A 24,483-nucleotide genomic window follows, 5' to 3' on the forward strand; every position below is an offset into this window, starting at 1 on the left:
CAATGTCTTTCATGTGGGGCTACCCCTACAATGTAACAGCCAACTACACCTTAAAGTAGTATGTAGAATTAAATACCCAGAAGCACAATAAACATGGTGGACTTTTGCCCTAAAAAGAGTGGCCCGGATTTCCCTTATGTAAATACATCACAGACCTCCAACAAGAACATAAACCTAAATCATAACATGAAACCTATATACTAGTTTGGCACATTGAAGCCAAAGGACTGCAGAGAACAGGCGCTTTTATAAGCAGATTAGCAAAGACAGGATCCCATGACTCGGTGCAGGTCAGCTTGAAGCCCATAATGAACACACATTTACAAAAGCTCTTAAACCTCATCTTTTCAAACTCACCTTCTTCGTCTTCTTCTATTAAACCCTTACTACTCACCCATTAATGCATATCCCCCCTCTTATTGTATGCTGCTTCCCCCACCTTTTAGATTGTAAGCTCTTCTGGGCAGGGTCCTCTCCTTCTCCTGTATCTGTCTGTCATTTGCAACCCCTATTTAATGTACAGCTCTGTGTAATATGTTGGTGCTAGTTAATGTTTATTATTATTATTAAAAATTGCACAGACACTTGTTGTCACACCTTGTCTAAGCATTTTTGTCTACTAACAACTCCAGGCCATGGTCCCTCAGGAAGATTAAATTCCCCAATATACCCAGAGACTGACCTCATGCTAAAAAGTAAAAAAAAAAAAAAAAAACCTGCAAATACATGCTTTAAAAGTACTTGATTCATTTTTTCTGGTTATAAAGGTAAAACAAAGTTGTTGCCTTACACCTGTGAGCTTGGCGGAGGTAACGTTTAGATGGAGATGCAATCTGCGTGCAGCAGAGGAATCCATTTCCCATTTTGTGGTCTGCATCAATATTCAAGTGAAATCGGCTTATTGATTTATTGAAAATCAATGTCATTATTCAAGCATGACTGAAAGTCACTATTTCTATATGGATCGGAGGCCTCGCACAGGAATACTGCTTTGGCCTACAAAATTGCAAGATGCCTCCACTAGCATGAGAAGACAAAGTAAATGCAGGGAAAGAAAATGTTTGAAGAATTAAAATAAAAAGCTGGAAGCCAAGAAGCTGATCACAAAAATAAATGGACAAAAATGAGTAATGGTCTAGCTGTTCACCATGTTGTCTATATTCAAAAAAGATGGAAAAAATAAACCACATAAAGCTTACAGACCTGCTGATTCCCCACTACTTCTGCTCCTAGGGTATATTATGGAAAAACATTTTATAGGTGTATATAGCCACATGAAAATTAAATCTGTGGCCAACATAGAAGTAATTGAAGTAAAATAACTAAAGTGCCTCAAAAATACTTAAGCTGCCAGCTAAGTCTCCCTCCACCTAAACAAGGATCAAGCCATATACGCCCACTGCTAAACCCAGCCGCAAATTGGGGATAGTTTTCTGATACACAAAGCCGGGACACTGCAGTCTTTGATGTCTAAAAGGCTACTGACGTTTTTGTCCATGAATAAACAACAGCAAGGGCTTTCAGTAAACACAAATGACACCTATATAATTTTTACAACACAAGGGGCAAAGAAAAGAAGTAGAAGAGTGCTAGAAGTGTTTCCAACATTAAGCATGGAATGTATATATTTTGCACAGGATATGTAAAACTGCATTATCCAATTTAGTAGACAGGTCAAATATTGGCAAATAAGGCCATCGTGAAAATTCAGAATGCTCAAAGCAAAATGTTTATTTGTTTGTCGAGCCACTAGGCTACAATTGCGGGTTATCCTTCATGCACAGCACAGATATATTCCTTGTGCCATGCAGCAAACCACTTGTGCTGTATTGATCTTCCCTCCTCTGTCCACAGCTGGCACTCTGCAGCACGGCTCTCGGCAGTAACAAGGCGAGCGCGTCTTCACCTCCCAGCTCCTTCTCAATCAATAGCCAGATTTGAATCACAGCTAGTCAAGCCTTTGCTAATGGCAGATGAGGCTGGGCTGCCTTCATCCTGTCCCCAGGAGGCGCTGCGATTTATTAGACACCTTGGTGTGGCCGGAGAAAGCTATTGACCCCGAATCTTCCCACTGAGGATTCACTCCATCAGTTCAGCTCAATTAGACAGAACATCTCATTCAAGAAAGAGAAGTATTAACCTATTCAAGGCTTTTGGTATATAAAATATATCTAAATTTTTAGGAGTCAGTTGGCCTATAAATATCTAGTAAACATATAAACAAAATTTTTTTTTTTTACTTGCCTTTAGACTGGCCTGTGGCCGTGAGGTCCCAGGAATCACTTCTACCAGCGTCCTCGGACAGTCTGCTGAAAAGAGAATGACAGATTAATACATGAAAAAACAATACATACATATATTCATCATTATGCTTACTTTGAGCATCATTATGCAGTATATAATTTTTACATCACAAGTTAACCAGCATTAACATGGTGAATGGTGGTGTCTTGCGAATCATTACATATTAAGATTTTCTATCCAGCAATGTCAAACCCTCCCTTGCACAGATTCTCTCCTACTACCAAGATAAACTCACACAATCGTATCACAAGGCAGTGTGTGGGATTGAAATATGCAGAGATGTCTAAATCTGCTTATAGGAATAGAAAAAAAAAAACGATACTAGAAATTGTTTACAGGGGATCTAGGGCACCAATGGCAGAAAATCCTGACAGCTAGCAGGTGAGGGTGATAAAACTTTGCAGGAAAAACACCTGGATGAGAAGACACAGAGATCAAATGAGACCGAGGGGGGAAGAGTCTTCAAAATGTTTATTTGTGTACAGGTGTTTTAATTCCCTGATAGAGGAGCAGCTCAGCATGGTAAAAGTTCCATCGACAAGGAATGCTGCAGATCAGCTTGGACGTGAAAGGTCATCAAATCCCACAGTGACTGAGCTTCCAACATCGGCACAAAACACAGAGGAGAAGGCAGAGAAATGAAGTGACACCTTAAAGAAGCTTCAAGGTGAATGTGAAGCAATATCGTGGCAATTAAAGCAGCATTAATATTGCCATGTTGTTGCTGCAGTCATCAGCAGGAGGATCCACTGGTTTTGCACCGGATTTAAACCTCCCCAGGAAAAGGAAACTTACAGGAAGCTTTAACCTTGTGACTCCAGGAACACCAATATGTCTGACAATAGACATCTTGCCATGTATGTCCTCCCTACCGAATACCAAGTGTCACCAATTAAAGTCATTAACATTCAAGTGCAGGCTAAATGAAAAAGTTTATGCGTTACTACAGCTTCTACAAACTGATTAACATTTATTGGAATACCCGTAGTCTTAATGATAACAATGGCTAACATTTCAGAGTAAATGCTAATAAAATGTGTTTAGTCTGTCTTATAATGGCATAGCAAGTCTTTAAAATGATAGAAGAGCAAAATATTTTATTTCCAATAGTTTTGTCAATTCCTGGATATTTTCTGATGCAGCTGCTTTTTATTGTAATCGTCTAGGCTTCATAAACATTCACTTTATATGATCATTCAAATTGTGCAATCATTTCTCCCATATACAGAAAAGTGCTTCTGAAAAAATCACATTTGTACTGGAAAGAATTTTATACCATCATATGCAAAATATTTCTGAACCCTGCTTCCAGAATTTCCTTTTGAACTATATATTTATATTAGTTGACATACTCCCCTAGACCACTAACAGGAAAGGTATGGAGATCATTATGGCTCTATTAAAAAACTGGGGTTTTTTTTTGAGGATGAGGGTTTGTTTGGTTGTTTCAAACTCTACTGTGCCACACCATCAATGGTTACTTTGAAAACAAACCAAATGCTGTTCTGGCACCGGCTAAGGCGTCCTAGTGTACAGGTGCACTTTATAGAAAATCCAAGCAGAGAGAATATGAAGGCTGTTGTTGCTGAGTTTTTCCTAGACATGATGATGGAAATGCTTTATTACTTTGCCAATTGCTGACATCAAAAGTTTCCAATTCTGTATAGTAGCTGCATTCTTGTTCTGGATAAATCAATCAAAGTACCAAGGGCAAGTATAGCTATGGAATTTGAAATTTTTTTAAAGGTCCACAATGGAAGCCAATGGTTCCAATTCCAGTAATAACATTGCAGATTTTCTGTCACTTTCTTTACTGGTCAACAGGAATATAGAATTGGTGAAACTACCTAGAAAGCACATACAACCTGAAATAGGAAAAGTATTCAAATTCTATCCCAATAAAACAAAAGCTTGGAATTACATACACTTTAGATAATTCTTGACTAATTGCAAAGATCTCATATTCAGGAACAAATACCTAAGGCAAAAGCAAAATATCAGAATGAATCAGAATCTGCCAACAAAAGTGAATTCTTACAATGCAATCTTATATATAATGCAAGCTGTGTGCGTGCGTGTGTGTCTGACCAAATATTTCAACCACTAGGGGTATAAAAATATAATGTGCCGCCATTGTTTGAATTTTTTTGGTTGGGTTAAACCACTTTATAGTTTCCTTTATATTGTGTAGCTTTTTATTATGAGCTCTGAGTCTGTATACCTGGTGTGCTTATTATGAAGTGTTCCCATTCTTCCTAATGGACTTCATACTTTGGAAATACACCAGTGGGTGTCAGGTAAACGAGAACAGAATTGGAACCATAGAAGGTGTCTTGCTGGAATTATCCAGGACATTAAAGCATTCTGGGGCTAACCTAATCCATCAGACTCCACTTCTGGGTGGACAGACAAAATACAAAAAATGGGGTTTGTAAAACCATTACAATCCAGAAACTGCAACCTGCCTAATATTTTAAATCATTTACTGTAATTTTTTGCAGTGCATACATACTGTGCATACTATTTTGCAAGAACCTACTATTTTTGTAAGATGCACAGAATATTTCAATGCCACAATCAACTACTTGGTCACTAAGAACTACAAACTGGCACATAAATCTGTGTGGAATGTTGTACCAAAAATGGCTAGTTCACTTTTCGATCTGATCTTTCAGCAAACAGAGATCAATATCAATACATGAATCAATATCTCATGCACAAAGTAACTGCAAAGCTGTGGTAGAAAAAGACCCCAAACCAGCTAAAAGTTTTGCACAAGAAGCCGGCTGTCAGTTTCGGTACAGCAAATGTTTTTCTGAAAGGCTTTAATGAATCCAAAAAGGTAAGACTGGGCCATTATTATCATTCACATGACATAAAGGAAGATTAATCGATGCATGCAGATTGCTAAAAAAAATTACCTGGCAAATACAAAGTAATGTTTTTTTTCTTTTTTACAGACCCAGTCCTTCAGGGAATAAAGCCTTCCAATACATGAAATGCCAATTCTGATGTACCAAGTCTTCAGCAAACTGAGAAAATAAATGATCAAAATGGTTCCTCGATAGTGACAAGAACACCATTAAAGAATTTCTAACAGGCTCATTTATTAGGGCAATACGAGCAGCATTTAAAGTGGCCAAATGCATCCAGAATACACCTTTGATAAACCAATATAAAGCAGTTAGTGCTATGATAAACGAATGCTAAATCAGAAATTAAGACACTCAGGGTTTTCCCAGAGCTATCTGTTTCAAATGTATATAGAACAACAACCGCTACATTGTTCCAAGGCTGGACAACGTCCATAAACCAGGTAGGGAAAGTCATTATAATTTACTGCTGATACCAACTTTCTGAGAAATGTAATATTGCCAAAGGCAGGACATGCTCTGGCCCCTTAAAACAGCCTACTTGCTCTATATTTCTATATTTATCCAACTCGGTTCTCCTCACCCCAAGAATATAACTTCAGTTTTCAGCCGTAGAGGAGTGAGCTGAACAAGAATACACTTGTAGGTACTGCAGGAACAATCCAACGCCATGTACACCAGAGCTTATTCTTTATGTGTAACGCGCATTCAGGAAGTGATTCCAAAGCAATGTAAGCAAAATTGTAAAAAGATGCATTCAGAAGCTTATCTGTGTTTAAATTTACAATTACACAACAATGCATATAACAGGTTTTTATATTTACTACTTTGTAAAATGTAGCACTGAGATCAAAGCTGTACAATAACCTGAGCAGAACTGTGGGTAGGAATCAGCAGGTCCTCCTACCTACAGGGGTGTATACAAGACCAGTCGCCCTGCACTAGGAGCAATGACTGGTCTTTATGGAAACATTTCATGCTGATTGCACAGGTTGATAGAAATACACACCAAGATTTTAGAACACACATTCCCTTGTATGCAAGTCATACAAGATTGTAAGCTCTTCTGGGCAGGTTCCCCTCCTCCTCCTCCTGTGTCACTGTCTGTCATTCGCAACCCCTATTTATTTGTACAGCGCTGCGTAATATGTTTACACTATACAGATCTTATTAGGAACAATCTTGTAGATATACAGCCATATCAACTTCAATGGGCTTGGTCAGGTATTTAAATGCTTTTTAAGAGTTCTGTAAAGACTTGAAGAACCAAATGTTTTGCACACACTTGTTTACACATTTAAAATAAATAGGATTATGTGGTGTCTGGCATGGAAAGTTTGCTTTGCTATCGTGCTATATAAACCTGCTGAAAGCTCAAATGCAAAAAGTAACTTGTGTAAACCGGAAGATTACATGCAACAACAAAAAAAAAATCAGCTCTCAGAACAGGGTCATCACATTAAAAAAGGTTACTGCATTTAGCACAACACTCTTTCCCTTATTAAAGGTCAAATGATTTTCCCAGGTTAACACAGGCCTAGGATTGTTTCCTACAAGATGAGAGTTACTTCTTACAGACCAATGACCAGACTACAACGGGATACTAAACACACTTGGGTCAGTTTTCTGCTAGATTTGACAATGAACACATCTTGTCAGCATGTGATCTCGGTTTGGTGGAAAGAATCCAATTTTACATTTTTTTCGACACACTGATAGCAAAACAGCGTGGGCAAGATTTGCTGACCCTACAATTCAGTAAATAACCAGTAAATCAAAGCTTTGTTAAGATACTGAAAGTCAACAAACATAATAGGGGGGAAAGACATGCAAAAGCCTTTATAGTTTTGTACAACTGGGAAGCAGGTTTATTACATCTTTATATCTGGGGTTGAGCTTAAAAAACTGTGTATCCTGGAACACAGAATCTTCATTACAGTCAATCAAATGCAGCCCCATCTCCATACCTGCAAAAGCACAGCAATATGGGTATGCATGCCAAGCATTTCTGTGTGGATGAGGCCAAGGCTAAATACATACAGATGAAGGAAGGCGCGCATTTGTATGAATATGCTATGTTACGTCCTCCAGTTCATTACTTCTCTGGCAGAGGGGTGCTAACATTGGGAGACAATAAATCAGGGAATGCAACACACAGAAAAAGCATTGCATGTTCATTGTGCAAAATCAAACATGCCATGTGCGCTACATTTTTAAGAGTTCTACTGGTATCAGGAACGTGTATAGGGCTTTTTGTATGCAAGTACTGGGGGTCAGGAAGAAGATTCGACTCAACAGCTGAAAGATGCATCTTTAACGATGCGTCATAGCTAAAGAATGTTTATTTCAATGAGACAGCATGCAAAGGAGTGAGCTTGCTTAAACATTCTTATCACATAAAGTGTTATTTGAGGTATAGGTAAACCCAGCTTTGATACTTTCACACTTAAAAATCTCTCATGATCTCAACTTCTTACTGGATTTTGGATGTTACCATCTTAAAGCACTTTAACACACCAGTTGCATTCTTCATAAGCTAATAAAAATATATGGATAACCTCATAACCGCCATGTCTTTTAAAGAGGACCTGAAATTTGAAATGTGAGTTTAAAAACATAAAACCAGAGAAAAATAGATTAATCATAGTACTGTCTGGTCTTCCTGCAGCTGATCTTTTCTCCCTTACATTCTTCTACATAGTAATTCTGTACGAAAAAGCCCGGCTAGGTAAGGGCAAGGTGATGTTACTATTGTTTTATGACTGACAATCTGCCGATTTATTAATGAACAAGCAGCAGCACAAGAACAGTGACAGAATAAATGGATGAAACACATGCATGAAGATGTCTGCACTGCAGGTATTCTGCTTTATCTCCAGCAATAACAGTGAGCAGGACCAGTAGTAACCTCAGCAAACCTCACTACAAATCTTGTGAGACCTTGGGTGATATTGCACTGCAAATATTCAGCAAATTTTCAGCTACAAAGCTGTATTGTATTGGAGTATCTAAGTACATTATTACGTCAGGAAGAGAACTGCTATTTTTAGGAGGAACTAAAGAAGACAGTGGTAGATTTTTCAGGGTAGTGCAATTAACATTGTTAGTTATTCCCTATGACAAATTTTACTACAGCTTTAAGGTTTCAGGAAAAAAAAACTAGTAACTAAGTAACCCTGGTCAATACTCTTAGAATCATTAGAACAGTTATACAAATTAGATTATTTCATCGCACATCTTCTAAGTGCAGCCACTGCAACCAAACAGCAGTCACCTTTCATTAGTCAACACCATAGAGACACTTCTCCTGCAGTCATTATTTTATTTCAGATTTACAAAGCAATGACGCATAATACAAACTCCTAAACACAAATCACAAGAAGGTCATGTTGGTGAAAAGCTACATTGGAGGGGGAAATGGTCAGCAGGAAACTAACTGAAAGCGGTATGTAAGGAAGTAGAATGGGGAGGGGGGCCGCATGGAAGGAGGACTTTAGAACAAAGGTGACTCTTTAGGAAAAGCCAGGCTTTAGAAGATGCAGGAAGATGGGAGAAGCCTAGGAAAAGACAAGGCCTTGTCTGCCTTCCTCTTTGTATGAGAGAAACAAGGAGTTGGCAGCTCGGCTGTGGATGATGCAATCCTGGTGTAAAGGAGCAGACAGAAGAGCAGTATCAATAATCCAGCAGACTCATGGGCTCCTCAGTGGATCTTTGTGTCTCTCCTTAAACCTTTCACTGCCTGTGGGCCCCGAGGTGTGCTGGAACATTACATGCTGAAGGCCTGCACTGCAGCTAAAAGGGTTACATCTGCTTTCCTCCTCCCATCTCACACTGGCATTCGTAAAATGCATTACCAATAACTCAATCAGATCATCTCTGTAGTATAGCAGCATAGGAAGGTTTCCTGCTGTACACAACAGAAGCGATATATTCAGCACCATGAATAGTATATTCAGGGCATGCCATTGGCTAGAATGTGCCGAACCTACAGAGACCTGGATAGTTTAACAATCTCTTCATAAATGGACATATACATCAAAGTATCAGAATGTCTGATCTCCATATTGCTAGAGCACTGCTCACAGTATTTCTGCTTTATCATACATGATGAACAGGGGGAGGGAAAAATCAGATTTTAAAGCCTTCTAACTGCTTCAAACAGCCACATATTCCCACCAGAACAGTTCAAATCAGCTACACAATTTTTTTGAATATGCAGCTGTTAACTAACCCAATAAAACACAATGCTCCCCCTTCATATTTAAGGGTTTGGCTTTGCATTATGACATAATGGTAAAATTACTTTAAATGCAGGCATTTTTATTATGCGCATGGAAAAGCCTACTGGGGCGGAAATTCTTTTACACAGTCATTCATGTTACAGATTTTCCTTATCCCAATATAAAGCATGGATGGTACTTGGAACAACACACCCTAAATGAAAATGGTTTAGGCTAGCCATAGAATAGCAGATGTGTCCTTGACAATGTGTATTGCAGAAGCCTGCCATTTATCTCAGTCTAAAGTAGCTGGTGAGGAAGGGTTTTCCTTCCAGGAATAAATCAGCCAAGTTACCCAGAAAATTTACAGATGTAGATGATATAGATGAGCTATAGATGACCCAATCCATACCCGAGTGTTAGGCTGCTTGATAGCTCCGTTAGAATTTGCACATACTAGATGCAGATACAAACAAATGCATTTATAGCGATAGGTGATAGTGATCTGCATTATAGGGATAGTGATAAAGTGATTTACCTTGAATATACATAACTAAACTTTCTGAAATACGTTTGAAGGTCCTTGTCTACAGGCCTACAAACCAGAACTACATCAGATGAAATATTCAGAAAACACACTGCTCCTAGTCTGTCTGCTGAGAAAACACTTCACCGATACTGATGGATGTTTGGTATCATTTAGAAAACAGGGCTGCATCTGGTGTAAATAAAACACACTTATTTTGTCTGATGCAATTTCTTTCCAAGACTGGGTTAAAAACGATAAATAGCTTTTTTCAAAACTCTTTTAGCCCCTCTCTGGCCAATTTATTGCATCTGCCTGAAGGTTGTTCCATTGCTCACTGGCACTTCCCCCTCGGCTGTCAATCACAAGCACATGACCTTCTTCCTGTTCTTGCATTACTTCCTCTAAACACTTCTAGGCTGTAAATTTCCTGCCATCTCCAGAAAGCTTCTCCTCACAGCCCCTTGCAGATGATCATTTTGTACAGGGAAATTACAATGTAGCAGACATTTCATGGCATCCTTTTCTGCTATGTACAATGTAGAAGTGTTCACATAACTAGCCTAAAAAGGAAGCCTGAGCAAAAGTTATCTGAGACAGACATCTGTGAACAGAAGTAAAGCCCTTCGGAAAAAAAAATGTATTTAAAGGCAAAGCACAAAATGAAATTGCAATGTACATGTTAGAAGACACAACGGTGGGAAAGAAAATTTAAGCAAGCAAATTAGCAAAACTAAACACATTACTGGCTGCCACTCATTCAGCAAACATTAGTCTGCACTTAATCTGTGTCACAGCCAGGCAATGAAGATGGATTTGGACAGGTCTGGCGCTCTATACAGGTGCTAGATGTGCATCACTGTAGGTGTTTGTTTTGAGATCTGTATGGATGTCCCAAAAGTTGTTCTATCTACAGTGCCAGATCACTAAACAACAATCTGCTGAAGACACCTCACCATATCATGGAAAAAGGAAAGGCTGCTCAGTAGCCTGTCGGTACAGGAATATTAAAACATACACATATGAGATGAACAATACTGACGTGGTCTGGAACGGGTTTTTTATGTTCCAGTGCTACTTTAGCATTTTTGTAAAGAAGAGGAGGGAATTTCCACTGCTCCCCTGCTTTGTAACTTTAAAATAAATGTCCCCCAAAGTGATGCTTATGTGATGTCATACAGATGTAATAACATCCAAAAATATAACTCTAAGCTGCCCTGGCAAAGGAATAGCGTGTAATCATGTTGTAGACACTGCTGCAGATTACGATTGGATAAAGTACACAGAGGCCTGATATCACCAGACTGACATTAAATTATTCAAATCTATTATTTAGCAGATTCTTAGATATTATCATCCATCTGAACTACATAATAATGTTACTTGTCAACAACATTGAACAAACCTACAACAAACCTCTCAAAGACTTAACTGGTTCGACCAAATGCACCATAAATGACATAGTACACAGGTTTTCCAGTGGTTGAACACATGGATAAAAAGTAAATATGTTTAAATACATTGAAGAGGAGATGGGCCAGAGTTCAGAGTAACTAAACTTCTTTAACATACAAGATATTTTTGCTTTTGGACATGTGACCAGACCAAAAGAGCAGCATTTCCACCAGGAAAGTTGGTTCTATTTCAGATTTTATCCATCCTAGCAGACAGATGTAAAAGAAATAAGTTATTTTTAAAATGTTACTAGTTTAAGCATCTGAATTTGACATAGCAGTCTCCCTTAATAATCCCATGCACAGCGGAGATAGATGGGCAGCATTAAGATCCAAAGGGCTGAACAAAGGCAAGAACAGGTCAGCTGTTGCAAAATCACTTCATGTTACCCAATTTACCATGCAATATAGTATACATACAAAAGTGTCTTCTTATAGATAAATTCAACCCAAAATATTTATTAACAGTATATATTATTTAAGTACAGTTGCTGTTAAATTGAATCACTCATATGCTAGTAGTTTTCACCACAGACTCAAATAATTGGTCATGTTTATTTTTTTAATAAAATATATTCCACCTTTACTCATCCTTTTTTGCTTGCAAGTGATGTTCATCTCCTGCATCCTCCAAAGCCACTCCCTGGTAAAATAATGCACTGCAGCAAAAACTGCATGGGATTTCTCAGGGAGTGCTTCCTTGTTACAACAATGGATCCGGGCTATGTAAGGGGTGTTATAACCTGGCACTTGTATTGTGTCCATTGAAAACTTCTGTTACAACAGACACAATCAGACAGAAATACAACACAGACACAATCAGACAGAAATACAACACAGTCACCTTATAAAAGTGCCCAAACAAGAACCACTAGGTGATATTTTCTGCGTGTTGCAAGTGAAGCGAGTATGACTTTGAAATACAACGGAAGGCTTACTAGGGCAAAGTGTCCCCAGTGCTTAGCAAATGGCTGTATAAATGCATCTCTAGTTTCAAACTCCTCATTAGCTCTACAACAGGAGACATGATGACTGATTTACCCTGCCATCTCTAAAATGTAAGATAGGACTGCTGAAACAAAAATGCCATCCTAAAGTGATCCTGCAGAACAGAGAAGGCAGTTTTCTGCGTGCAGAACTAACATACCAATAACTAAATATACAAATGCAGCTTTAGACGTTCCTATGATCGAATGAGACTGCGACTGTATGAAGCAAAGTGATACTTAAACTCAAAATAATAATGCAGCAGCACTAGAAAGTTTTTCCACCCTGATCTGAAGGCCCTGAACAAAACACTGGAAGCAGAAACCTGCATCCTGCAGACTGCGTCAATGGCTCCTCTGGGCAGGGGTGGGGAGGAAGGATTGTACAGTCTGCTTGTTCCAGCAAAGCATAAATCCAATATTTCCCTAGACATCCATGTGTATTGTACCACAGGGTGCACTGCTAGTTCTGTGCAGCCAACGCAATGAGTTTTACTCACTGCAGAAAAACATGAAGCAACTGCTTAAAATATATTTGTTACATTTTAGCAACATGCAGGGATTTCCTCCCTGTACTTGTACAGACCAATAATTGCACACAACTCTAGCAGTGCAGACCTAAAATAAGAGCTCATTGCTTACATTGTTAACCTTTTCTTACACATGTGTAGGCTAATAAAAGTATATACATTTTCCTGTACAAGCAGCAATCTACAGTTGCTTTGTAGGACTTGCTGCCTAAGTATAGAGTCCTGTGAAGGTGGCAGCGGAATCTGTGCAGAAAGAAGTACCCAGTTAGCAGTTTTTGAACAGGGCAGTTACTGAGCAAAGGAAAGATCAATCCTTTAACATGAAGTAGCTCCAATTACAGATTTCTGAGTATAAATACACAATCCCATTCACATTTCTGCTATAGGAAGGACAATCATGGGAGGTTTCTGAGTAAGAAGAGCTGTCGTACATGTCAGGTATGATAAACTGCCTCCTCACATCTAAAAAGCCTCCGGCCATGGACCCTCTATACAAGTCAGCTGATGAACAATAACTCAGAGGTAAGACCCTGAGAGGTGGAAATCTATAGCAGCTAATGCAATCAACTAGCCATACATTGAACATAGATCACTTTTGCCTTTTACAAGTCAAACCTCTGTGCGACTTTATTAAATAATCTTAGTATCAAAGGATCCTAAATAATGGTGGTCTTCTTTACCAAAATATATGTATATATATTATATGGCAAACATTACAGCAAACAAATAACCAATTTCAGTCCAGACCAGAGAAGTCAGAAGACACTATTTATTTCAGGTGCATTTTCACACATGTCCAAATATTGCATTCTTTATTTTTTGGTGAAATTACCATACAAATAATTTAACTTGCAAATGAAAATGCATCCTGAATGTAGGCTGACAAATGGATTTTCAGCTACTGATGTGAGAGAGTCCTGCAGTGAACCTATCACACGGAAACATCTGTACAAGAAAGCTTTAATGAAAAATGTTCTGCAAATTAGGCTCCATACTTGTTTCATCAATTTACCAGCTGTACTCTGCAACTAGTATAGGACACATGTGTAAAGTAATACTAGCTTTCACTATCAGCCCCCCCACTACAATTGGATTTTGCTTTGCAGCAGATACAAAGAGGAAGTGGCTGCAAAAACCGCAAATAGTTACATTCAGGGCCAATATAGAAAGCAGAGACAAATGAGTTTACAAATCTGCTGCTTTTCATTTCAATGTCCAGTCACAGCCTGGAGAAGAGAAGAACAGTAAGCATTACTACACTGCAGCAAATAAAATGGTCACCAGCCTGGCTGTACTTGCAGGGGTGTAAATCTCAAAAAGAGCAAAAAAAAAAATCTCTGGCAAGTAGCTCTCAATTTCTTGTAGTTTTACTCACGTGCAGCTGTAAGCAGCTGTGATTTTTTTTTGAAGGCAATGAAACAAAGCCAAAATAAGTTATTAACTGTAAGGCAATATAGCTACCTGGATCCTGGCAATGATCCAATCACTACCTAGCAATATCATACTGCACAGCCTAAAGCAGTGGTCTGCTCCTCTTTGGAAAAGCCTATTTTACGCTTTACATTTGATACCCTAAACGCACCAAAAGGCACTGGTATGCCAAATTCAGGCCATTCTATAGTGTCTTTCTGAGCCGACTTCCAAACCACGAAAATTCCGTGCACAGCAAACTTCTCTCATGGATCACTGTCAGACAACTTCTGGAATCATCCTTCTCTCTGCGCTGCCCTATTTCTCTCCTCCATACAGAAAACATTAATCTTGTTCCCAAGCAAAATGCAGCACAGACTCCGATGGAAGGGGTTCACTAGCTGCTTTCGCTTCCAATCACGCACAAAAAATATAATGGATAACTGCTCTGGTGATCACTTCTGTGACCTCAATCTAATCATTCTGCCACCCCCTGTAGAATGCAAGACTACTGTCATGAAGCAGACTGCTTCCTGCATTGCATAAAAACAGCAGAAGTAAAAATGATTGTGAAGCTACAAATATCAACTATTCTTTTATTTCATTGTGGAATTCTGGCTACAAACATTGAAAAGAATGAAACAAAATTTGTGATGCCCTATTGATATTTGTAAAGCTGCCAAAAAAAACAGTAAAGTTAAAATGCTCCCTGAAGATGGGAAGAACAAAAACTGAGAGTATTGGTATAGCTCAGAAGCCCAGCAAATGACACAACCCTGACATAAATCTGTTCACTGTGATCCCCGAATATTCAGAGCCCTATTTTAGGTTGGTAATTAGAATTCCATGACCCTGATTGAAAACAGTACAGCAAGAAACGCTCATTCATAATAAGGTACAACATAGGAAAAGTTGGGTATAGGCATTTTATTGCAAAAACAATCTAGAGGGGTCAGAGGTGGTGTGTTGTTTTAATGCATTTCTACTGCTTGTAAGGAATATATAGTTTATTGTTCGAGAATTGTTACTGTGAGGTCTTTCATGTGGGTGGCTACTAATACTTTTGAAATGATTAGAAACTGCTCCCTAGTGACTCAATCAGTATGATATTTTTCACATTTGCATTTACAAGCCAAGACTAAAAAAGAGGAACATATGTGCTGGGCCTAAGGGCTCCTAAGGTCACGCTACACCTCACTATTGTAGGCATGCTGCATACCTGGCTTCAGAGGTTTGCCCAGACCTGCACAATATAATATACGTTTGCCATGAAAATTGTCAGTTGTATTAGGGGCAAAAATAGAACACTCCAAACTTCTTTGTCTAACGTGGGACCATAGTTATCTTACAGGGTCAATTTGTAAGTGTTGATCCCCCCTCCAGCATGTACCTTTAGCATATCATGTATTAGGTTTTAGTATTTCAGATTTGTAGGAATATCCAGCCTGCTTCTGGTTATATTATATATTAATGGCATTCTCGGGGTTAGGGATTTAGAAGCTGGAAGAGTTGCCATGTGATAGTTTGCAGCTCCAATAATATGGCATCCTCCATACAACAAAGCATTGCAAAGAAAGAAACAACACGGGCCTGGGGAAGCCTGCAGCTGCAGAATGCCGTCTTATGCCATGACTGCACAGGTCCACTTTAATATCCAATTCATAAATTACAAACGTTAGTCATGGCGGCATGCACTATAGATGGTCTTCTTGCAGAACACGTCACTGGAATACAAAAGGCTGGAGGACTGAGCTGTATATGCTTCTAGAATATAAAATGCTTATAACCAGCTCAAAATAATCCACCCTATAAAAATACAGCAATACAATAAACTGATAAGCCAGTACAACATGCTGGGGAGGACCATTGTGTAGCATAAACTCCCCGGTACAATAAGAGGCGATAAAAACGGCGAGGCATGTATGTAATATTAAATCACGAAATACACCGACGTGTGACATTTAAAGGAACTGCCATACGGCTACTATGTAAAATTCTAATTAGCATTCTAAGGAACACAGATGAGCTACTTGTGACTACAACCCAAAACGCAGCAGGGTGATGATGTGTAGCACGGATATAGTGAGCGGCGATACTCTGCTATTGCAATAACATGAAAAGCTGCATTTGCAGAAATTGAGGAGGTGGACGGAGTGTACATTAATTATACGGAGGGACTGGAATCCGCGCGGTGGGTCTGATCTACCTTGGCAATCAATGCAAAAAGTGCAAACTGAAGAGATTGCCAAGATTTGGTCTTGGTGTTGCTATGGAGACAGGGACAGCAAAGGCAGCACTTGTCATGAGGTTACATGAACATACATGGAGACAAACAAGCTGCTCCATTCTCCCAGCATCACCTGACAGCCCATCCTCCCCCATGTGCGGCATACTGTAAGGAGAAGGCATTTCCCATTACCAGTCTTATCATGGAGGCTCTGCACCATACGTGACCTCTATAAAATGAAGGGAGAGGCACAGTTGGAGCTTTCGGGGAAGGAGGAGGGATTTTTAATCAATTTGATCTTTTCACATAACTGCAGAGCTGAACGCGCCAACCTGTTTGTGTGACACCGCTGCAGCACATCCTCCAAAAGGCCAATTAAATGACTGATCCGGGTATATTTAATAGGTGGGGGAAGGGAGTGTCCACTTTGCAGGGTGATAACCGCCAGTGGCGGAGGAGGAGGTGCAAAATGTTTTCTGAGCATCCTAGGCTGGTTTATAATATATTGGATATGTACCTGCAACAGAAACGCCCAGAATTTAGGAAATGCGGATAAAGACAATGCAGAGATGCAGGTTGGTAGCAAGTTCAAATCACAGCAAACAAGGGTGAACTCTGTATGAAATTGCAAAATCAGCCGGCCTAATGGCCCAATAATGCTATTTTGTATAATACACATATTTCTGTCAATATTTGGCCGAAAGCTATTGGGACGCTCAACAAATGCGCAGCAGATTCTTGCTTTGATGCTCGTCGGCCTGATCGAAATCAATACATAAAAAAGGTGAGGCCAAAAAAAATTCAAGGGATGCAAGAGGCAAGATCCTAGCTTCCTGTTTGGAAAGCAGATACCCATGGAACTGTAAAGAACCCAGAGGCCATGTAAAAAATATCTAATGTCTTCAGGTTAAAAAAACAGAAACATTTAGTAGCCTAAGCTACACCAAAAAAGAAAACCAAATACAGAAACAACTAATCCATGGTCAGCCTCTGCCAACCATTGGTTAACATGTGGGGGGGCTTTCTGGTATTAGGAAACCCCTGACTATATTAACAATATATAAAGCTCACAATAGCAATGGTGATGAGCAATGGAAAGAATGCCGCTTACGATGCTGACTATTGGGAATAATCCAACCTTGACACATCCAAAAAGATCATTGGTGTCAATGATAACGGACCTGATAAGCACAAATAGCTCAAGGAACCAACAACAACCTCTGGAGGAACCCTGGTTGAGAAACACTGCATTAAATCATTGAACAAAAAAAAAAAAAATTACCACAAACTGCACTGACATCTTTAGAAATGGTCAGACTTGGATCAACAAAGCCTCTGAAGCATTAAAATCTTCAATCTACCAAGGGAAGCCCGAACACCACCCAATATTTACAAGTGATAAAGCTGATGCAAGCTTTGGGTTATGTACATGATAGAAGTGCTTATTTGGCCTGATTTATTAAAGCTCTTTAAGGCTGGAGAGGATACACTTATCAGTGAAGCTGGGTGACCCAGCAAACCTGGAATGGATCTGGCCTGGGATTAAAAACAGTCGCTAACAAATAGGAAATTACTCTTAAGAATTCCATTCCAGGTTTGCTGGATCACCCAGCTTCACTGATAAAAGTGTAAATAAATCATGCCTAATGTGTCAAATGTGTTTTTTTTATCGTCAATCATTCCAGTATCATTCCTATGCAGGTACTACAAAGTAGGTATACTGCATTAGTGAATTGTCAATGTTGAAATATCTCATTGTAGGTTCCATGCGGTAATGGAGCATTTTTAAATAAGTATGAGCATGCATGGTCATTCTGAGGGTTGCTCACATCCACCTTCCACCCAAACCATTTTAACAGAAGCACATAATCAGGCCATCAGGGTAATTTTAAATTATAAAAAACATTAATGATCTTATTTGCTCTCCGATTCTGTCGGAATCCAGAGAAATGTTCCTTTTCTCTCTGCCTCCTGCTTCTAAAGTTTCTGTGGACTACAGAACACCCCTACCTACGCAACAGATTAACTTTAGGCCTAAAACAATTCCACATCTAATGTCGCAATACTGCTTCTCCATAGATCCAATACAATGTGTTAGTTTTGTCAGGCCAAGAGAGAAGTGCGCTGCTGGAAGTATTGCAAGCAAAAACAGCAAAAAAAAACCCAAAAAGTCCACTGATGCAGCCAACACACTAAATAACTGGTAAGCTGTACTTTATTCTATTATTTCATTCTTTGTTACACACAGAATAAAGCAAGTGGAAATTGTGGCATCTGCGAGACAGGCGAGCTCTAGAGGCGTTTACAACCATTGGCAAAATTGGGCCATCCTTGGTTACAACTTGAGCCAGGACTGAGCGCACGCCTGTAAAATAACATTTCAGATTTGTTATTTCTGGACTTGTTCGCTGTGCTGGGTGTCTGTCGAAGACTGTGGACTTACATATACTGCAGGAAATTTTGAATAGAACAAAGCAAAAAAATTGAAAATAAGCACATCATAAAATATATTGAGTTGGGATACGTGTCCTCTGGCATTTTGGAACATCTAAGGCTGGGGAACAAACAATGCATGAAGCACCAGGTAGGCAGCAGCACAGTAATTACAGTAGAAGTTTTGGAACATGCATTAAAAATATCAAGGGCAAGTCATAGCTGGAATAAAACTCAAAGCAGGAAGGAAGGTGGGTAGAGATCAAAGACACAGAAAAGCAGATAGAACAAGCTACACCTGCTCTGAGAGACTGCTGTCGACAGACAAAAGCAAGCAATAGGACCTTAGGTATGGCCTGCTTCTCTCTGCACAGACACTGTAAAACATTATAGGATTGATAACAGTTACCCAGTATCCATAACAATTAAATATGGCACACCTAGGAGATTATTACAGTTTATCACCAAGACAATTGTTGTAATCCTAGCTGCCAGCAAAGAAGATTTTGAGGACAGTAAATACCAAAGGTAATATATATTTATATCTATATACACCCCCCAAATTCTACAAAATTGTGTGGACAGGATATTTTGAGGGAGCATAGCCAGGCTTTTAGAAAGCAACAAATCTAGGAGACCAGGCTAATGTAAGTCATGTACCCCTTGTAGGTTTTAGGCTACCCTGCTCCATTGATCTGTACAACCCATAGAAATGAATGGCCTGGGTGAGAATAACCTCATCACAGCTTTGGAGAATACAAGGCAGCTGAAAGTGGACAAAGCAGATGCTCTTGCAAAGGACAAAGGGTCTTGTGATTTTGCTTGCTCTGAATCTTCCAAGGAGTCTGGGGACATCACATCCTAATTTTAGTCTCTTTTTGTGTCCTTTTTGGAGGTGGGAACACAGACTAAGTAGACCATTAAGGTGGTTTGCTTTTTATTGTTTTCAGTGTCTCAAACTGATGCACAAGCAAAAGGCTTTGGTGCTAAAAATGGAAAGTGAGGTCTGGGGGGGTTCATAAGTGTACAGTTAAAAAAAATGAAATGAAAATCTCATTCTTATTAGTACACTGCACACACAGCCAAAAAGGATTCAGTTTTTCCTCTCTACTTTCTCAGACCCAAAACAAGACTGCTGCTACAAAATGATTTTCTTTGGACCATGTATTAATTCAAATCATTAAAGAGTCTTGAATAAAACAGTAGTAAGGTAGGCAGTTCAGTTGTAGGTTTTCTTTTTTCAGTATAGTTTTTCTTAATCAGGCAGGTCAGAATTTTTGCCCGGCCATTACCGTTTTCCCCAAGGTGCGTGGGCACTTGCAGCATCTGCCCCCTCATCTCCGCCGCCACCTCAGGCTGCCCCTTCTATGAACGTGCAAACACTAAACTGGGACAGCTCAGGAGATGTTTAACTGCACCACACAATGAGGAATCATTACATTTGAAGAACAGAAAAAAGGATCCAGAACCAGCTGAAAAGATTTTCAAATGAGTTCATGTTGACATGAGAACACAATGCTTTTTCTTCCTATTTAGGGAAACGTTCCTAACGCTGATCAGGAAAATGAGAATGACCTGGCCAATGAATAATCACAAAGCCTAAGGAGAGGTAGAGAGCAGATGAACAATTAATGAGCCTCGCTCGTAGAAGTGTCCAGAAGAAAAGACTGAAAAGCCCCTTTTAAAAAAGAAATGTGTAAGATTCTGACTGCTATGTACAACAGATTTCTTCCACATCAAGCTTTTCTGCTACAAAAAGGGGAATACTTTACCTCATCAATGGCTTTTGGAGAAAGACATAAGCCATAAATAAAGCAGAGAGTATTTATTAATACAGCTGCAAAAATTACATGTATACCTGGCCTGGTTCATGCAATATAATCAAAGTGATATACAGATCATTAGTAACGCTTTATAGAATACAATCTTTTCCTATGGCAGCGTGCAAAGTGACCTCCAGTCATGCCAAAAGTACTCCAGAAATATAACAGAAAAACAATCTGCATATAATATGTCCAAGCATAAATGCTTACATGTTAGTGAAGAAACCCCCAGAACTGGCCTATAATGGAAACTAAAAAGCTTGCTGAACTAAGAATGCACCGCCATGCAGCCTGGGCTCAAAGTACTGCAAATCTCACACACAAGCAAAGATCACCCGAATGGCGACTGACCCCTAGAAAAATAAATGGCTGCAGGAGAGAAGGGTGGGAGTAAGTATGAATCACAACTGGGAGTATGCTTTAAAGTTCATAGCAAATGCAATTTTTTTTTTAGCAGATAAGGAACAATAGATCCTTGTTGTATATTTAAATTTTTCACATTGAAACTAACCTGGTGGGTGTAAGCTAAAATAATTCAAGATCCATATAGAAAGACGGTAACGAGAAATGCTTGAAAGCTGCATTATGCTGCTTTTCCCAGGCAACAGTCATGGTGTCTCTCACATGAACGGCATCACAAAAAATTGTTCTGTACCACAATAAGGTAACCTTGCCCCTACATCAACTGATCAATAACCTTTGCATGAATTGTATGCCACTTGGCAACGTTTGCATGCTTGTGTCCATCGTCTGCTTATTATAAGGTCATAAACCATTTTTTTTCCCTGGTTGCTCTCTTTTTGTAAGTGAAGTAAGGTCAGAAGAGTATGCCCATAGATAAGTCAGGTAAGAAAAAATGATGGGTCAATACTGGGACTCAAAACCACAGCTGCAGAACAATGGTGTTATTCCCAAAGCTTTTATAAACTTTAAAGCGCAACTCCAGGCAAAATGTTGGTTTTTGATACAACAGGGAATGGTTGGAGCCGGCGTCATGTTTGTTCTGTTTGCATCCTTTATGGGTACACACTTATACCCGTCATGAGACACCTACATACTTGACTCCCCTGATGATTATATCACTAAACAGACCAAATACAAGTCTCAATGTCCAATATGCATACTTACTCCAGGTTAATGTCTCGGCACAGAAGCCACTGTATTAGCATGACCACTAAGCATTTTTAGATGAAGGTTAGTAATGGCAGCCTATGAAGTTCACTTACTTTCTAGAACTGTCTACAAAACAGATCTTTGTTATAAACAAAAGCTGGTGAACTGGAAGGCAAAAGCTGGTATTCTTCATGGGGTTCTTTTAGATGTCTAGGAGCTATAGCAAAATTCATACTGACAAGTGGTAAACCTTTGTTATAACAAGCCAATAACCTTAACCAGAAGTGAACATTCATATAATCACCACAAAATGAAGCATTCTTGCAAACATTCATTTTTTAGCTGCTCCAATTACCAAAAGCATGACTACCCTGGATAAACCATTATCACATTTTTCATTGGGTGCAACAGTGAAGATTTACCAATCAAGACACCAACATTCCATTTATTGAAGAATCTGATGCCTCCTAAAATCTCTATGACCCCCATGCCTGTCTCCCACTGTTTTATGAGTGTTAGGACCTAGGCTACGTACACACGAGCAATAATTATCGCTGGAAACGAACGATTAACAACTGATCGTCCAATAATCGTTAACAAAACAATCGGTAACCAAAAAGTGAACGACTGGCCAATAACGTCGAATAATGAGGAATGCCGCTGGAAACATATGACTGTACCGGCAGATCTGATTGGGCGATGATCGTTCACCATCTATCGAGTGTTTGGTCGTTCAGTGATAGTGGATTGTTCTGTGATACACTTTCTCCGGTACATGTCACTTCCTGGATCATTCAAACGATCATATCTAGTGTGTGTACATTATTTGTGGATTATATTTGAGCGATCGTATCGTTACAGCATGTACAGAATCATGCCCTATACGATCTTTCAAAATAATAGTGAATAATCGTTGATCGGATAATTGTTCGTTTTCTAACAACAATTATTGCACACATAGGTAGCCCTAGAAGCAAAAATGCTGCATTTGGCAAGCGGTATTTTCTTATAGTGATAGGGAACTCAAATCTTAGAAGAAACATGCCATGTAAAATTTTATGTATTTGAGTGTTGAATTTACATGACATAAGTGTGCTGATATACATGGACAACATTTATCAAAGCAACTACAGTAGCAAATTACAAAACTTGCAATATCCTTTTAAACATTAGGGTTAGATGCAATTTAATGTACGGTGCTGCATTATATGTTGGCACTATACGGTGTTTAATATTAATAACGCAGTTAGCTAATACAGGTTGGGCTGCATTTTGAGAGAAGCAGCCTCTTATGCATCGTGAAATGTTTGAGAACACGCATTTCAAAAAAGTCAATGTTTCAGCTTTAGTTTACATATAACGGCACATCATTTCCTTTTTTTCTAATAGGCCTATCCTTTAATTATTGAGCATTGCTGGCTGAGAAGGGACACAGAGTGAAATTACAAGATGGCTGCTTGCACAGACGTGGAGGGTGAGGATGACTCATCAGCTACAGCACGGAGACCCACGAGATGAACACACGGGAGGAAATGAGCAGCACTGACTGATCTAGGTTGTCTTTGAGGCCGGAATTTTCCCCTTTAACCTATTTTAGCAGCACACTCACTAATAATATTCTTTTCACGACAAACGGTACAATCCTTACAGCAATGGCAGGCCGTATTTATGAACACTGACATTTCTATGTGTGATGCAACTACAATAATATGTGGATGATATGGGTAAGGGTAAAATGTACTTAATTGGTAAACACAAGCAGTAAAAAGCTCAAGAGTGAATCCTGCCACGATGCACCAGAGGTGTATGTGTCTCTGCTAAGTTGAGCTGAACTGCCCTGCAGCAAAACTGTCTGGAAGCACAGGAAACCTGATATGTCTCCTCGACTGCAGGTGACTGGACAGTGAAGGAAGCAGTAGATTGATGAGGTCTCTCTCTGCCACTGAACTCCTCCTATAAGCATTCTCATTACACATCTAATTTCCTGTGCCTTTTATTACTCCCAAAGTCTAAGCTCTGCTGTACAAAGTATATACTGATACCATGTTTAGGTATTTATGCTGTTCGTGCAAAAAATATTTTTGAGGATTTAAGAGCACAATGCTGCATTTATTGGTGTTCAGCTGCAAGCAAAATACAGCTTTTTTGGTTGTAGAAGAAACCAACAAATGTCAAGTGACTAATGCAATATCAGGTAAAAAAACAGAAAACCTGGCTTACCCTTGAAGCATTTTTAGCAAACTGCAAAATAGTTTTTGCTCTGAATTGCTTTCCCGGAGTCTAATTGTGTCATTGTGCTGCTTCATGAAAGTGATATTTGTCAAACCAGTGTCTCAGGTCTGTAATAAACAAGTCAATCCACAAATGTAGGAGCTGCACTCACATTGCAGGTGTCGTCCTTATCCTCCCAGCAGGTTCTCCTGGTCTTATACCACCCTAGGTGGTCATTATCTCAACAATCTGTCCTTTTATTTTCTCATGAACATTAACAAAATATCTTTGACGCTCTTTTAGGGCTTACTTAGTGTGTTCAAGATGTTTAATAGCAATATAGCAGGTAGGTCAAAGGCTGAAGCAGGCGTCA

At 39.2% G+C, this 24,483-nt stretch overlaps 1 protein-coding gene across 3 annotated transcripts in view; it reads right to left on the reverse strand.

The window, feature by feature from the left end:
* SETD5 (SET domain containing 5) overlaps window positions 1-24,483 on the reverse strand; it is a 64,626-nt gene that overhangs the window by 24,320 nt on the left and 15,823 nt on the right. Inside the window, exon 2 of one of the 3 annotated variants that reach the window (XM_072420695.1) lies at window positions 2,245-2,306. The gene's annotated coding sequence lies outside the window, so the exon portion shown is untranslated. Of the gene's footprint in view, window positions 1-2,244; window positions 3,124-24,483 lie in introns of those variants that run through there. The other 2 variants (XM_072420694.1, XM_072420696.1) reach the window with 2 other exon arrangements.

This window comes from Pyxicephalus adspersus, chromosome 8 (genome assembly GCF_032062135.1).
Source record: "Pyxicephalus adspersus chromosome 8, UCB_Pads_2.0, whole genome shotgun sequence".
Taxonomy (NCBI): domain Eukaryota; kingdom Metazoa; phylum Chordata; class Amphibia; order Anura; family Pyxicephalidae; genus Pyxicephalus; species Pyxicephalus adspersus.